This window comes from Solanum lycopersicum, chromosome 5 (genome assembly GCF_036512215.1).
Source record: "Solanum lycopersicum chromosome 5, SLM_r2.1".
In the NCBI taxonomy this organism is placed as follows: Eukaryota; Viridiplantae; Streptophyta; class Magnoliopsida; order Solanales; family Solanaceae; genus Solanum; species Solanum lycopersicum.
In genome coordinates, this window is record NC_090804.1 from 25,645,245 (window position 1) to 25,659,591 (window position 14,347).

Consider the following 14,347-nt stretch of genomic DNA (forward strand, 5'->3'; position numbering starts at 1 on the left):
TTTTACCGTTATTTCCTATTATCAACATTATTATTACGACTTGGTAGTATTACTACTACTGCTATTATTATTATTATTATTATTATTATTATTATTATTATTATTAATGTTAATGTTATCTTATTTTAAGTTTCTTACTTGTTATATTGGTGATAAGTCAATTTTTTATATCTATATTTATGCTAAATCATTAAAGATAAGTTATAGTAAATAATATAATTTCTACATACAAATTATATATTGCATTAGTTATAATATTAGATATCCATCATTTCTTCACAAATTTGAAGCCCAAATTGTCAATTTAATAAGCTCACAATTGGCCCATTATCTATCAGAAATAACTAGGTCAAATATGCCAAAGTAACTTGGCCAAATCTTGCCTAATTACCCATTCTCTTCATTCTATCCTAGAGTTCAAGAGTTTTTAGCAGTGTTGCCTGTTTCCTTTCTTTCTTATCATTTTTACAAAAATAATAAGTTTTGTGTCAACCATGGGCAGAGGTTAGGTACTCTTTTTTTCGTGCTATTCAGTATCGTAAATTTTGCAAAATCTGTCCTAAAAGCTTCAAACGTTTGAATTGGAAGACAATTTCAAAATTTGAAATTTTATTTTATGCTCAAGAACTGTGATTTCTCCCTTTAAATACTTGTATTTAGAGTCCATTCAAACAAGATTTTTAGACACTGTTTTGCCCCTAAAGTTTTGAAGCGACCTCATCCCACTCTTAAACTCTTTTTGTTTATCCTTGTGTAGCTATTTTTGGATTTGAACTTTCTAATCTTATTGTTCGAGTTTGAGAATAGACCTGCTAATGAAGCAGCTGAGTTCACAGCCCAACTCAAGGTATTTGAAATTTTAATGTTTAATATTCATGTTTTGATACTTGTATGAAGTATGAATATCTTTCTTTTATTTCGATTTCTGGATATGGTGAGCATACATATGCAGTATGTCTCTATTGATTTTGTTTCTCACTCATCGTTAGTGAACATTAGTTTTACTATTGATAATTCCTTTCTTTAATTATTTGAACACATATTTATTTTATTCATACCTTGTTCTTTTATATTAGAAATCATATACTTTTTGTGTCATGTACATAAATTTTATTGTTTATTATTCTGTATGGTGATAAGATTCTGTTTGAGTCATTTCTTTTGAGATTTATTAATCGTTATGCCTAGGAGTCATTATTATCAAGTTCCTGTTAATGTTAATTATTATCTATGTCTATTATGTAGGTCATCCTTCTGATTTCAACTTATTGAATAGGAGAACTAGCATATTTGCCCTCTAAAATGTTTAGACATCTTGATATTAGGAAGTAGTTTTACATGGTTACGATACCCATCTATGAATAGTCACCCCTTACTCTCTTTCAATTTTGATTTGTGATTAGAATACTATGTGTGCTGTAAGAAAAATGGTTCATTTTAGCTATTATAGAAGTACTGTTAAAAGATGCATTTATGTTTTGTTTGAGAATTGAAACTATTTTCCTTCATATTCTTGGTAGTATAAATTAAAGATTATTGCATTTTAGTTCATATGCATCATTTTTATTGTTTGCCCCCAAGTTGATGATCATTTGGCCTCTGTATAATCTGTATGAAGAGACGTATTGAAAGGATATGGTGTTGGTTTTGTTTGAGTTAAAATCATGTTGCAAATCATGTACTTTGGGAACAAAGATATAGAGTTGTGGTTGTAAACACACACGGCCTCCGTCCCTGCAGCTTCACTTTTTAGCTTTATGCATAGCAATTCCAAGACAGGAATCTTGATAAGCTTTGCACGTTTCCTGTTTTAGATAGCATATTCATTATAAGATTTTACTTGGATCAAGATTTATTTTGTTCAATATCGTTTAAATTCAATTTGTTTTACAAATCTCCTTACTCTTTCTTTCCATGCATGAACTTTGGGAGAAATAATGGAGTCTCTTCAAAGACTCTTAGTGTCGTACATTCTCTTGCCACCGCTAGATTTGAAAGCGCGCATCCACTCTTCGACTTTGTGTCTCCCACCTCTCGATAGTTCATGCAAATAGGCATGGCAAAGTAGCAAAAATTTCTGAAATTTATACTTTTTCGTTTCTCATTTTTGTTATATTTCTTTTTAATGATGCTTGTGAATATATCTTATGCGACACTTTTATTGCTCTGATTGTTATTCTTGGGATTAATCTCTAATCAACCATAGAGTAGTTATCTTTAGTTTTCATTTGGTAAGCTTTTAAAACATTATATTTGCATCAGCTGAACCAACTAAATTATTTTTAAAAAAAAAATCTGTTTAAACATGGCATATCTTTCAGAAAAAATATAGTAAAATGTTTTTGTTTAAACTATTTTTTCCTGATATATCTTCAAAAGGAAACATCTCATTAATCCCTGAGCAGAGGTCACTTTTTATTACATTTTATCCGTGAATAAGGATCAATAAAAATGGTTTACACAAATTATCTTTTCTTAAGTCTTAACACTTCTAATCTAAATGCAAAAGAGTTTTAAAGGTTAAAATGTTTACCAATTTGGTTACACTTTTATTTAACCTTTTAGCACCCACATTTAGTTTTTAAACTAATTAACCTATGTTTGGCTGATTAACTATTTTTAACAAATCTTAAAGGATGTGTTACACCTTCCCTTTAGGTTAAATTAGAATTCTTACTTAGAATTTCATGAAGTTAAGTAAACCTTAATTTAGTGTTAATTTTAGCAATACTTTAATTAATTATTTAGGTCTCCTAATAAGTCGTTTAAGATAATTACGTGGTGACTCCTTAAGTTAATTAATTTAGGAATTATCAATATGTTGTAGACCTATTTGACGTGAGTTAAAATAGGGTATAACCCTTATTCATCAATCTTTTAGCATTTTTCTAAGGTCTGAACGGCAATTTCATTATTCCTAGTTAAGATATATTTTATGTACAACAAGAAAACTAGCTAAGATTGCAATTACAAAAATTAATCGTTGTTATGGAGTTTTCATCTGTGGTACCCCTTTGTATGTTTTTACTTGTTATTCTTCAAAATTTGATAAACCTCCTTGTTGTGCCTATGTGAAAATATGAGTATAAACTATTCTCCTTGCATTAAGAATGTTTAGATTTCAAGAAATATGCTACTCCATTAAAGGATCACTTAATTTCTTTGATTTTTCAAATTTGAGTCCTTAAATAGGAATTTTTTTTGGAATGAGATGTTCTAATGTATTTATAATTGTAACATTTTTTTACGGCTAGTGGTACTCCATGTTGTCAAAATATGTATCACTTTTATATTCATTTACAACACCGTCCTATACATGGAAAGTGCTCCACACCTTCTTGTTACAGATCATTGCATATTTGATCCGCATTGCTTTGATATTAGCTTTCATATTTTTCTTTTTAATTACTTCTTTGTTTGTTTGATCCTATATTCTGTCGAAAATAACATCTCTATCGCAAAGTAGTAGTGGTAAGATTGGTGTGTATTATACTCTCTCCAGACCCCACTTTATGGAATTTCATTCGATTTGTTATTCTATTTTTATGTAGGTATAAACATGACACATATTGATCATCGATGAAGTTGCTCTTATTTATTTTGGATTAACTCTACTAAAGGTGAATACAACTTATTGAATGTCTCATTCTTTCATTACATACCTTGTGTTTTATTACTGAAGATAGCCCTTAAAACAACAATTCTAGATGTGTTTGAGAGGTTTGACTTAAGTTTTATATCGGAAAACCAATTTGGAATTAGAGTTGAGTTTTATCTCTGAAAACGAATTTGGAAAATGTTGACAAATATGAAGTTGGTTGTCTAGCTAATTTTTCTTTATAATGTATTTGTTTTTATATCGTGAATTGAATTCTACTTCTTTCATCAATCATTCCTTCTTTTTTGTGTAGCGTATTTGTCCTTAACAATTATTGATGTAACTGAAAGTGACAGTTTTGATCATATCAGGTAATTCTCTCCCATTGGAATGTTTCCTTTTCCATATCAATGTGCTTGTTGGGATCTTATGTTTCCTTTTTTTATTAATTCCATATTTAATTCCTATTTATTGACTCAGAATTTAGAAGAGGTTTAGGGTTCTATTCTATTTGACTATAAATTTTTAAACTTGATTACCCAAATATAAAAGAAAGTTGACATTGATGGTGTGATTGAAGGCTTCTTCCTTTTGAATATACAACAAGAAGACTAGCTAAGATCACAATTACAAAAAATAGTCCTTGTCATGGAGTTCTCATCTTTGGTACCCCTTTGTATGTTTTTGCTTGTTATTCTTAAACATTTGATAAACCTCCTTATTGTCCCTATGTGAGCATATGAGTTTAAGCTATTTTCCTTTGCTTTAAGAATGTCTAGATTTCGAGAAATATGCTACTTCATTAAAAAGAGAACTTAATTTCTTTGATTTCTCAAATTTAAGTTCTTAAATAGGAATTTCTTTGGGGATGAGTTGTTATAATGTTTTTATAATTATGTGATATTTTTTTGTGACTAGTTATATTCCATGTTGTCAAAATGTGTATAACTTTTATATTCATTTATAACACCGTTCTATACATGGAAGGGAGGAGTTATGTCAATATCACAATGTTCCACACCTTATTGATGTTACAAATCCTTGCATATATGATAGCTATTAGGTGTCATATTTTTGTTTTAATTACTACTTGATTTGCTTGGCCGATAGACTTTCAAAAACAACTTCTCTATCTCGAAGAGGTAGTGGTAAGACTAGTGTGTACTCTACCCTCTCCGGGCTCCACTTTGTGAAATTTCATTGGATTTTTTGTTAATGTTGTTGTATGCAGATCCATGCATAATGAAACACACCGAGCATTAATAAAAGATGCTCTTATTTATTTTGGAACAACTCAAATAAAGGTGAATACATCTTGTTGAATATATCATTCTTTTTGTAACATCTCACAAATTGAAATAACTAGGAAGAATCTTAAATTTGGAAATAGTCATTTTTGGAAAGAATTAAAAATCTAGAAATTCAGTAAAGTTACCAAAAGTGAGTTTTTGGTCAACTTCGAAGGACTGTGATTTCTAGCTTAGGATGAGCTAGGTGTACTTCCAGATATTGTTAGAAAGCCCTTCGAAAAATCTTTCAAATATCGCCGAGTTAGCACGACTTCGAGTAAGGATGAGCGAGTTATACCCTTTGGAAGTTGTGCTATTAGATTTGGGAAATGTCCAATTCGGAAATTTAAAGGGTAATTTTGTCTTTTCCTTATCCAATTAATTAAATTCGTTTTAAGTAAGTTAATAAGGGTCAAAATTGAGTTAGTTAAGTTTATGCGTTTGAGAAATAAAGTTAGGCTTTTGGAGAAGAGGAAAAGCTAGTTTCGCCAAGAACAATAGGTTTTGATTGTGGATTTCTTAAAGATTTTGATCCTAACAGGTATGTGAGTCTCTCATAGTGTTGGGTTTATTCACCCACGCGCCAAACATGTTTTGTTCAGCCCAACTGGTCCTTAAAGAGTTTGAAATTTGATGTTCTTGGCAATTCTTGAAATTGATGTTGTTCTTAAATTGGGTTGAATTGTGGAGTTTTAGAGATCTTTAGGTTGAGTTTTAGAGTTGCTTTAAGTAAGATTCATAAGTAATAATGTTAGGTATCAAAATCTAAAATTAATTTGAGTAAAATATTCAAATGTAGGCGAATTAGGATTAGAAAATGAAGAAGGAAAAAGTCGTTCAGGTTTCGTCAAATAAGTCAGCGTCATGGACTTTTTTCCCCGGTGCACAAAAATCGGCTGCATCGCGGAGAGGACGCGGACTCCACTGTCTCAAAATTAAATTTCGTGAATAATTATTTAGGAGAAGCTCCATGCCGCGGACTTGTTCAAAGAGGGTGATTTTATAACTTTCCTCAAGTTTAGCTATTCGAATTCATTCCTAAACATCATGGGTCATTCCAAACACAAATCATAACCCTGAATCCATAATTCAATTAAAGGATCGATTAAGGTTCAATTTAATTAAGAGTTAAGATCAAAGTTATGAGTCAAGTAAAAGAAGTTCATTTCAAATTTTCATAAGTCTTTTACAAACGTTTTAACTTTGTTTTAAGAGTTGAGTTCAGAAAAGAGTAAAGCTTAAGTTCTTTCTTCAAAGAAGTATATGCGGAATATGTATTCTCAAAGAGGTTTCATATAAATGTATTCCTATATAAATAAGAATGGAAATTGAGGTTTCCAAAAAGCGTTCAGGTTAGTTTTCACAAAAAAGTAATAGCTTTCTAAAATGAAGCAAGTAGGGAAATTGAGATTTCCAAGATAGTCTTTGAGCTAAGTTTTTGAGAACTAACCTCAAATCACAGAAGAAGTATGTTTTAAAAACATAAGAGCTAGTATATCTGGGAGTAGTATTGAGCACTGAATTGAGGACGAGCATGAGTTCAGATAACTCACGTCTCCATAAAATCATGTAGCCACCATGGGTAGAAAAGGGTCATACTTCTTAGATGAACCCTTTTCACAGTAGACTAGTAGATCCATTAGGTTGTTCAGTTCTTATGCCTTTGGCTGGGTATAGGATGTATTGGCAGTGTGAGGTACATCGTTATATCATCACTATAGCTCTTATGTGATGGTTGTCGGTTAGAGAATCTCCCACAGAAAGTATATGTATTTTTATATACATAGTTTATTTGTATTTTTACATACATCTCAAAGTTAATTGTATCTTTGCATACATACAAAATTTACAACATGTTTTTAAACAGATTATTTTATATTGCACTTGCTTTTAAATTGTTTTATATTTAAATAGGTAAATTATGTTGTAAGTTCTTCAGTTTCCTTTAGATTCTTTCTAACCTATGTTATTTAGCATTCCAACTCACATACTCGTACATTCAATGTACTGATACCAGTTGTCCTGCATCGTATTATGATGCAGACACTGGTAACGGGGTCGACATCCAGCGCAGTGGTTATCCAATAGAGCACTCCAGAGTCAGTTGGTGAGTCTCCTTGCATTTTGGAGGACTCCTTTAATTGCTTTCAGTATTTTTCTTTATAGGATGTTGTGGGTTCTATCCCAACATCTATCACAGTTGTTTTAGAGGCTTCATAGATAGTCAGATATGAGTCTTTTAGATTTGTATTTCAGATGTTTTGCTATGAGACTTAGTAGTTATTTGGCCAGTTGAATGATTTTTTATGACATTCTCAATTTATTTCACAAGTTCTTTATATAGACTATTCTTGTGTTTTAATTCTTCCGTTGAGTAAGTAAGTCAGGAAAGAATTTCGCTTAGGGCCAACAATGGTCTCCGAATGTTAGTCACATCCGGGGTGTGGTCTTGGGGTGTGACACTATCAATACCTCATGTTTTAATTTGATGAACATAAATCTCCTAACAACAATTCTAGAAGTGTTTGAGAGGTTAGAGTAAAGTTTAATCTATTAAAACCAATTCGAAAATATTCATTTCTTTTTATACACTAAAATAAATTTATTTCTTTATTAAATTATTCCTTCTTTTTGTGTGAAGCTTGTTTGTCCTTAACATTTCTTGATTTAAGCAGAAGTGGTAGTTTTGATCATATCAGGTAATTTTCTCCCTCAATGGGATGATTCCTATTTCCAAATCATCGTAATGGCTGGCATTGTTCTTATACCTACTTTTGTTATGAATTTCATATATAAATCATATTTATTGAGTCTGATCGTAAAAGAGATTTAGGATTCTAATCTATTTAACTATAAATTTTTAAACTTAAGTACCCAAAAATAAAAGGAAGTTGACATTGGGCGTGAGTGAAGGTTTCTTCTTTATGAATGTTGATTTTGAATAATGGAAAGCTCACCGTGTATTTAGGCCAACAACCAACAAAGTGTGTCTTTTAAAAATTTAAATGCCTCAACATCAAGGGTGTTCACTAATGGTCAATGAAACGGTTGAGAACCATGGGGTATCAAGTTTCTAACTCACCGGAGACAAAATATACTAGGTGATTCTCTTAATTTGTCCTTGCCTTAATGCACAGAGTTACTTGATACTTATAGTTGGTGGGAGGTGGCAAAACTAATGCATTTTCACCACTTCTAAGCCGTAATTTTCAAAAAGTAATCATTTTCATCCTATGTCAGCGTGATATGAGGAGGAGTAAATTGTCATAAACAATGGAACCATTAAGAAGCATGCAAAACCCTAGAATTTGGGTAAGATCTTAAAAGTGCCACGACCCCCACCGTCATGATTGGAACCCACACTAACTATCCAGCGGGAGAACCACTACTACAACCCAAACCAAGCAACTAAACCAAAAGTAAAGCATTTAATTTATGAAAGTAAGTTAAAAACTAAGGAAATAAATAGGGAGTTCCCATAAACTTTAACAAAATTCTATCAAAACCTAGAACCTAAAAATGAATATACCAAAATATCTAAAGTTTAGCAAGTATAAACAAGAAGGGATGCAACCCCAATCTAAAGAACTACTACTAACTAAGCAAATGTCTAAGTCTGAAAATAGTGGACATAGATGAAAGAGAATTTCATAGCAGCCCAGAAGAATTGGCTCGCCCTTGAATTTGAACGATCAATTATATTCAAGATGAGGTCTGTCAATAGCCGTGTGAAGATGCCCTATACTCAACAAAAACAAAAGCAAGTGCAGAATCAGTACACAACTATAGTGTACTGGTAGGCTCACATGGTTGTCCCACTAAGTGCAACATAAGCAAGTCAAACAACATTACAATCACATGCATATATATATCAACATATACAATATCGTCAATATTTACAAACAACGATCAATTTTACAATTCTCAATATACACAATTATGTCTGGTAGTTGGCCCTGTCATTGAATCCAAACCCAAACCCAAAATGTTAGCATACTGGAACGTGGCAATTCAACCTCATTCTTATGTCGTAACATAATAATCCAATCCAAGTAAGTTATACCAAAACTTGGCAATCTGATCCATCAACAAACCACAATCATAAACACAATTATGCTTTCAAGTCATACAATCAAGAGTGATTCATGGCATATAATAATTCGTCTATCTGATTTACAACAAGTGTGATCAATAATAAAAAATCCACATACATACAAGTATCATAATGAATCAAGAACATACATACATCACACAATCATCACCTACCTCGAACAAGCTTTAACCCCTAAGAATCTTGATCCTTCCCTTTCCGGATTCGTTTTGATTGTTCTTGGTCTACACTCTACAAATGATCATAATAACACTGAAATAAAAAAACAATCGCTAATTTTCCAAAACTAAATAATTTTATGAACCCTAGATCATACATGATTCCAATTATACAATTTAGGGTTGTCTCCACCATAGAATCTATATCAAAACCTTCCCCCATCAATATTAACCCATTCTATTACATTCTACGGATCGAAAAACGGATTCGGAGAGTGGAAAACTTATCTTTAGCCTCAATAATGGTGGAAATGAGTAGGAGTTACCTGGGGTTCATTTCTAAGATCAAAAGGTCGAAAAATGCATAATAAGATCGTTTAGGAGTTTATGCTAGTTCCTCATACTTAGTACAATGAACGTATTGACACATACTTTGCAATGTAGTGCATCCTTCTATGTTTTAGAATTTTGCACCATACTAAGACTTGTGGATAGTGAGGTTGTAATAGTTGGTGAGTCCTCTTTATTTGAGAACAACCTAGAGTAGCTGTTAGTCAGATTTTAGTAGTTTATTTCGTTTGAGGTAAATAGGGGTCATATATTAGTAAACTTATTTTCTAAAACCTAAATATTAGAAACTTATTTCAGACATTAGTTGTTCAAACATCATGGATTTGTTGATTTTCTTATTAAGACTTACTAAGAATATGTTTCATCTTCCGCATTAGTTTCATATGATATACTTTAATTTATTATGCCAAAGGTTAACATGGGGTCATTCCTGGTTTCAAGTACCATGTCTCGACTTGGGAATATACTTGAATCATAATATATTTTTCTGATCTTGTATTTATCCATCACTATTTACAAGTCGCACACATACTTTAAGTTATGAGAGGTTATAGAATATCTGGTATTTCACATCTTTGCATTGTTTAAACAAAGAATGAGATGTAACAAAAGCTCCTTCACAAAGTCTTAGTGAAGCAAAGAACTTTGTTAGTGATCTAATGACACATGTCAAAAAGGAGTCGGTAGACATCGATATTATTCAAAAACACTTTTGTTTTTTAGCGATTTTCTAAGTCCATGGGCATGGCAAAGCATTGGAAGAATACAAATCATTGATTAGAGAAATAACCTCCCATGGGTAAAACTAAACTACAACTAGGAGGATGACGTGAATATTAGTGTGATGCCTAATAACACTGGGGTTACACATCTATTCAAGGTTTTTCTCTTAATTTTAATGTATCCTTTCACCATCAGCTTTGTGTTTCCCTTCCCCATATTATTGAGTATTTTTATCAAAGGTGGCATGCTTTTCTTGTTATACTTTGTCCCCAATTTTGGAGGCTTATTAGATGTATACAACGTTTGGCTGACTTGATAAATATTGAACTTTTTTCCTAGACCACCTACTTCTTTATATTCTCCTTGTCAAGGTGACGTTATTTATATCATCTCTCAAAATAATTATTTAGTCTGGATTACAAACTCCTCAGACCCTAAGCACATACAACACTGACTCGCGCTTTCTTCAATGTTGTCAAATGAGGCAAACTCAGAAGGAGGTGATGTCCAATGTAGCGGCAATAGAAGATGACAACGGACAAGATTTTTCATAATGTTCTATCCTTTTATTTACCTTAACATTTGTGGAAGAGTCAATTGCATACTTATTAAACTAACAATAGTAAATGTTTATATGAAAAAATACTTGGATAGGTACCTTTTAATATATAATTACTGATTTTAGCAATTTTTTTTATTTATTATCATTTTGTAACACCCCAAAAGCTAGTAGGCTAAACTAGAACTTAATGTGAGGGTTAGAGTCGTAGATATGGGTTCCCGTACTTAAAATAAAGGGTTTAGGTTTAAAACGTCAAGGTACGACTCCCAAGGACCAACCAAGGTTCCTTGAGAAGGACCTTATAAACCACCTAAATGTTTCCCAAAACAATCCACTCACGAGGGGACCCACGCCCCGTAGGAGGGTCCACGACTCGTAGATGGTATTGTGGGTCAAGTCCCCTAGATCACACTTGCAAAACCTCATCCACGGATGACCAACACGGACTGTGGATGGACCCACGACCCTTAGATGTGGTCTCGTGGGTTGGGGCAGTAGTGGGTTAAGTCAGTTTAAGTTGTGTCTTAAGGAACTTCCTAGAATTAATTAGTTATTAAGTGTTGTCATATTATTAGTAATTAGACCATCTATATAAAGCTATTAGACCCCTAATTAAGTGGTTCTAAATTATTATTTCAATTCACCCAAAAAAGACCCAATTCCCTCTAAGAAATTTTCTCTCTACAATTCACCCAAGAGACTCCTTCCATCCATGAAGCCCCATGACCCAATCCCCAATTCTAGTTAGGGGTCCTTCCTATATTGTGGGTATTTTGCGTGATGATCCAATTGAGTGGATAATGGTTGTTTATGATTGTTTATAATGTAATTATATGTTGTTATTATGATTATGCATGTAATTAACCTTAGATTCTAGGGTGAAATTGATATAGTTTGGTTTTATGCCATGAAAGAGGAAATTGAGGGCTTAGATATGACGTTTTAAGATTGATGAATTACTTGAGACTAGAACACCTAAATATGAATTCTTTAAATGTAAATATGGTTGATATGAGTTGATTAAGATAAGGGCTGATATGATGGATCACGAATTAGTTATGTTGAGATTGAAGTTACACGATGATATATGACTATAATTGGTTAAGAATGAAGCATGTAGCTAGATTAACTTGAGAATTAGGTATGTATGATGACCATGTGAGGAGTTGCTTGAGAGTAAGGTTTGTAATATGAACGTGAGTCCTAGGGCCTTGAGGGTAAAAGCTAATATGAATCAACTAGGAATGTTAATGCGTTAAGAGTGAAGTTATTAGGTATGTTGAATTGTATATTGTAAATTATTATGGAGAGACTTCACTAACATGACCTATATTATGAGTATATGAGATTATGGATGTAGTAATTGAACTAATTGAGTTATGTTATCATTCATGTCTAATGTAGTAACTCTAGATTTGTTCATTGAATATGAGTTATGGTTCTTGAAGGGCAAATTATGTGAATTATACATGATTACGAGGTTTATGTATATTATTTAAGAATACTTTAAGAATGGAGTGATTTTGATTATGATCTAGTGGTTGTGCAGTTGAACGGTTACTCTCATCTACACACCTATGTATTAATAGATGATTCTAAGGTGGAAAGGTTATTCTAACCTATTGAATTTATGAGCTATCTTATGAATTATGTTGGATTGAGTGTCAAGGAATTCTAAAATGAATATGATCTTAAGTATGAGATGATCTTAGCACCGAGTGGATGAGTATGAGATGGAAGCTTTTACCGTAGTTGAGTCCAGCTTCCCATTTGAAAGCTTTTACACTAGTTGAGTCCAGCTTTTCCAAATGGTTCCTTCTACCATCGTTGAGTCTAGGTTCCCAAAGTATGTATCTCATGAGATGGAAACCTTCTACCCTAGTTGAGTCCGAGTTTCTAGTATCACATAATTATGTGACCACATAGGTCTTTAGCTAGTGGATCCACCTAAGCAAAGAGTATGTTCTAACTTAGGCAAGTAGGACAACTATTTTCGGTGTGGGCAACACTGGATTCCATGGTAAGCTCACATGGTCTATGCCACTTAAGGCTTATTCCCACTATAAACAAGAATATTAATTATGAACTATGGTTACTCAAGAAGTTTTACTTAGGCATGAGTGGGATTATGGAATCTTATTCATGTATTGCACAACTAAGCTTTGAGGGTACTTATGGTATGTTTCTATTATGCTATGATGATTTATGTAATGAATATGTTTATGTCTTATGCTTATGATTTATGCCTGATTTGATTGTTGCTATAAGTTACTTTCCTTGATATGTTTGATTAAAGATCTATGAGAAATAAGTTAACGATGAGATTAAAAAATGATAAAGATGAATGAGAACCTAAAGTGACTTCCTTAGCATGGATGAGATTATGGGTTTTTATCCACGCACAGCACAAACTATCCTTGAAGTGGCTTATGAAATGTCTCTCTTACGTCATGCTAAACGAGATGCATTGATTTTGCTTATGACTATATTGTTATCTACTATATCTTATGATGATGTTTCTTATGCTTATGACTTATGTTATTGTCTCTTATGATTATGGTGTATGTCTTATGTTGACTAATGTCTATTATATGCTTGTGCTTATGATTTATGCTAGTCATCATATTTAGTACATTATTGTACTAACACATACTTTTGCCTACATTCTTATCAAATGTAGGGTTCGGCGATATTGACTTTCATCCTCATGGCTAGGTTTACAGTAGATCAAGAAGAGAAGCTATGGTGAGTCCTCATAGCATTCGAGGACTTGACAACCATGTCTTTTATATTTCTTTTATGTTTTGAGATTATTGTATGGGTTGTGTCCCAAGAGTTATTCAAAGTTGTTTTAGATGGTTTGTGATTAGGGTAAAGAGACTTCCGCTTTGCTTTTATAAACACTTCGATTGTATTAAAAATGTTATAAATTTTTGTACTCTTCTATTATCTTATGTTATGATTTGCTAAGTGGATTACATAGAGTCCTTCGGGGTTCTATGTATGTTACATCTAGGGTGTATCCCTGGGTCGCGACACATTTATAGCAACACATAGCAATATCATGATAAATCTATAGTATTTATTAAAAGTGATTTATGTATACAATATATATGTATTATAGTTGTTTTAAATATTGGTAATAAATTGGCACATTATATTAAAATATTTGATAAATATATTATCCATCAATAAAACTTGTGTTATATGTGCTTTATAAATTGTTCTCTATAATAAATACTAAAACTATATTATAAATGTATTAAAAGTGATCAAGTAAAAAATATGTTATTGCTAATGTTTTCTTGATATAGTATATTTATGTAATTTTCCTTATTTATAACTTTCACGCACAACTGTAATATTTGTCACATTTCAAAATAGTCAACTTTTTAGTGAAAGATAATTTAATTTTATAAATTATGAGAATATTTTTATGTCGATTGAAGAAGAAACAAGGGAGGGAGACTACTACTTATTTTAATATTTATTTATTTATTTGGTAGTAAAATATATAGCAAATGTCAAAAGTAACATTTTGATTATTTAAATTTT

General features: G+C 31.9%; 1 long non-coding RNA gene across 8 annotated transcripts; it reads left to right on the forward strand.

Moving 5' to 3' along the window:
* Positions 1-278: 278 nt before the first annotated feature.
* On the forward strand, positions 279-13,762 carry LOC101247823 (uncharacterized). Of its 8 annotated transcripts, none has more exons than XR_741487.4 (7): positions 337-509; positions 758-847; positions 3,552-3,620; positions 3,912-3,969; positions 4,830-4,902; positions 6,862-6,994; positions 13,473-13,762. It is a non-coding gene; the product is annotated as an uncharacterized lncRNA (long non-coding RNA). The 8 variants fall into 8 exon arrangements; XR_002027837.3 differs by having other exon boundaries at positions 6,905-6,994; XR_002027838.3 differs by having other exon boundaries at positions 6,931-6,994.
* Positions 13,763-14,347: the final 585 nt, after the last annotated feature.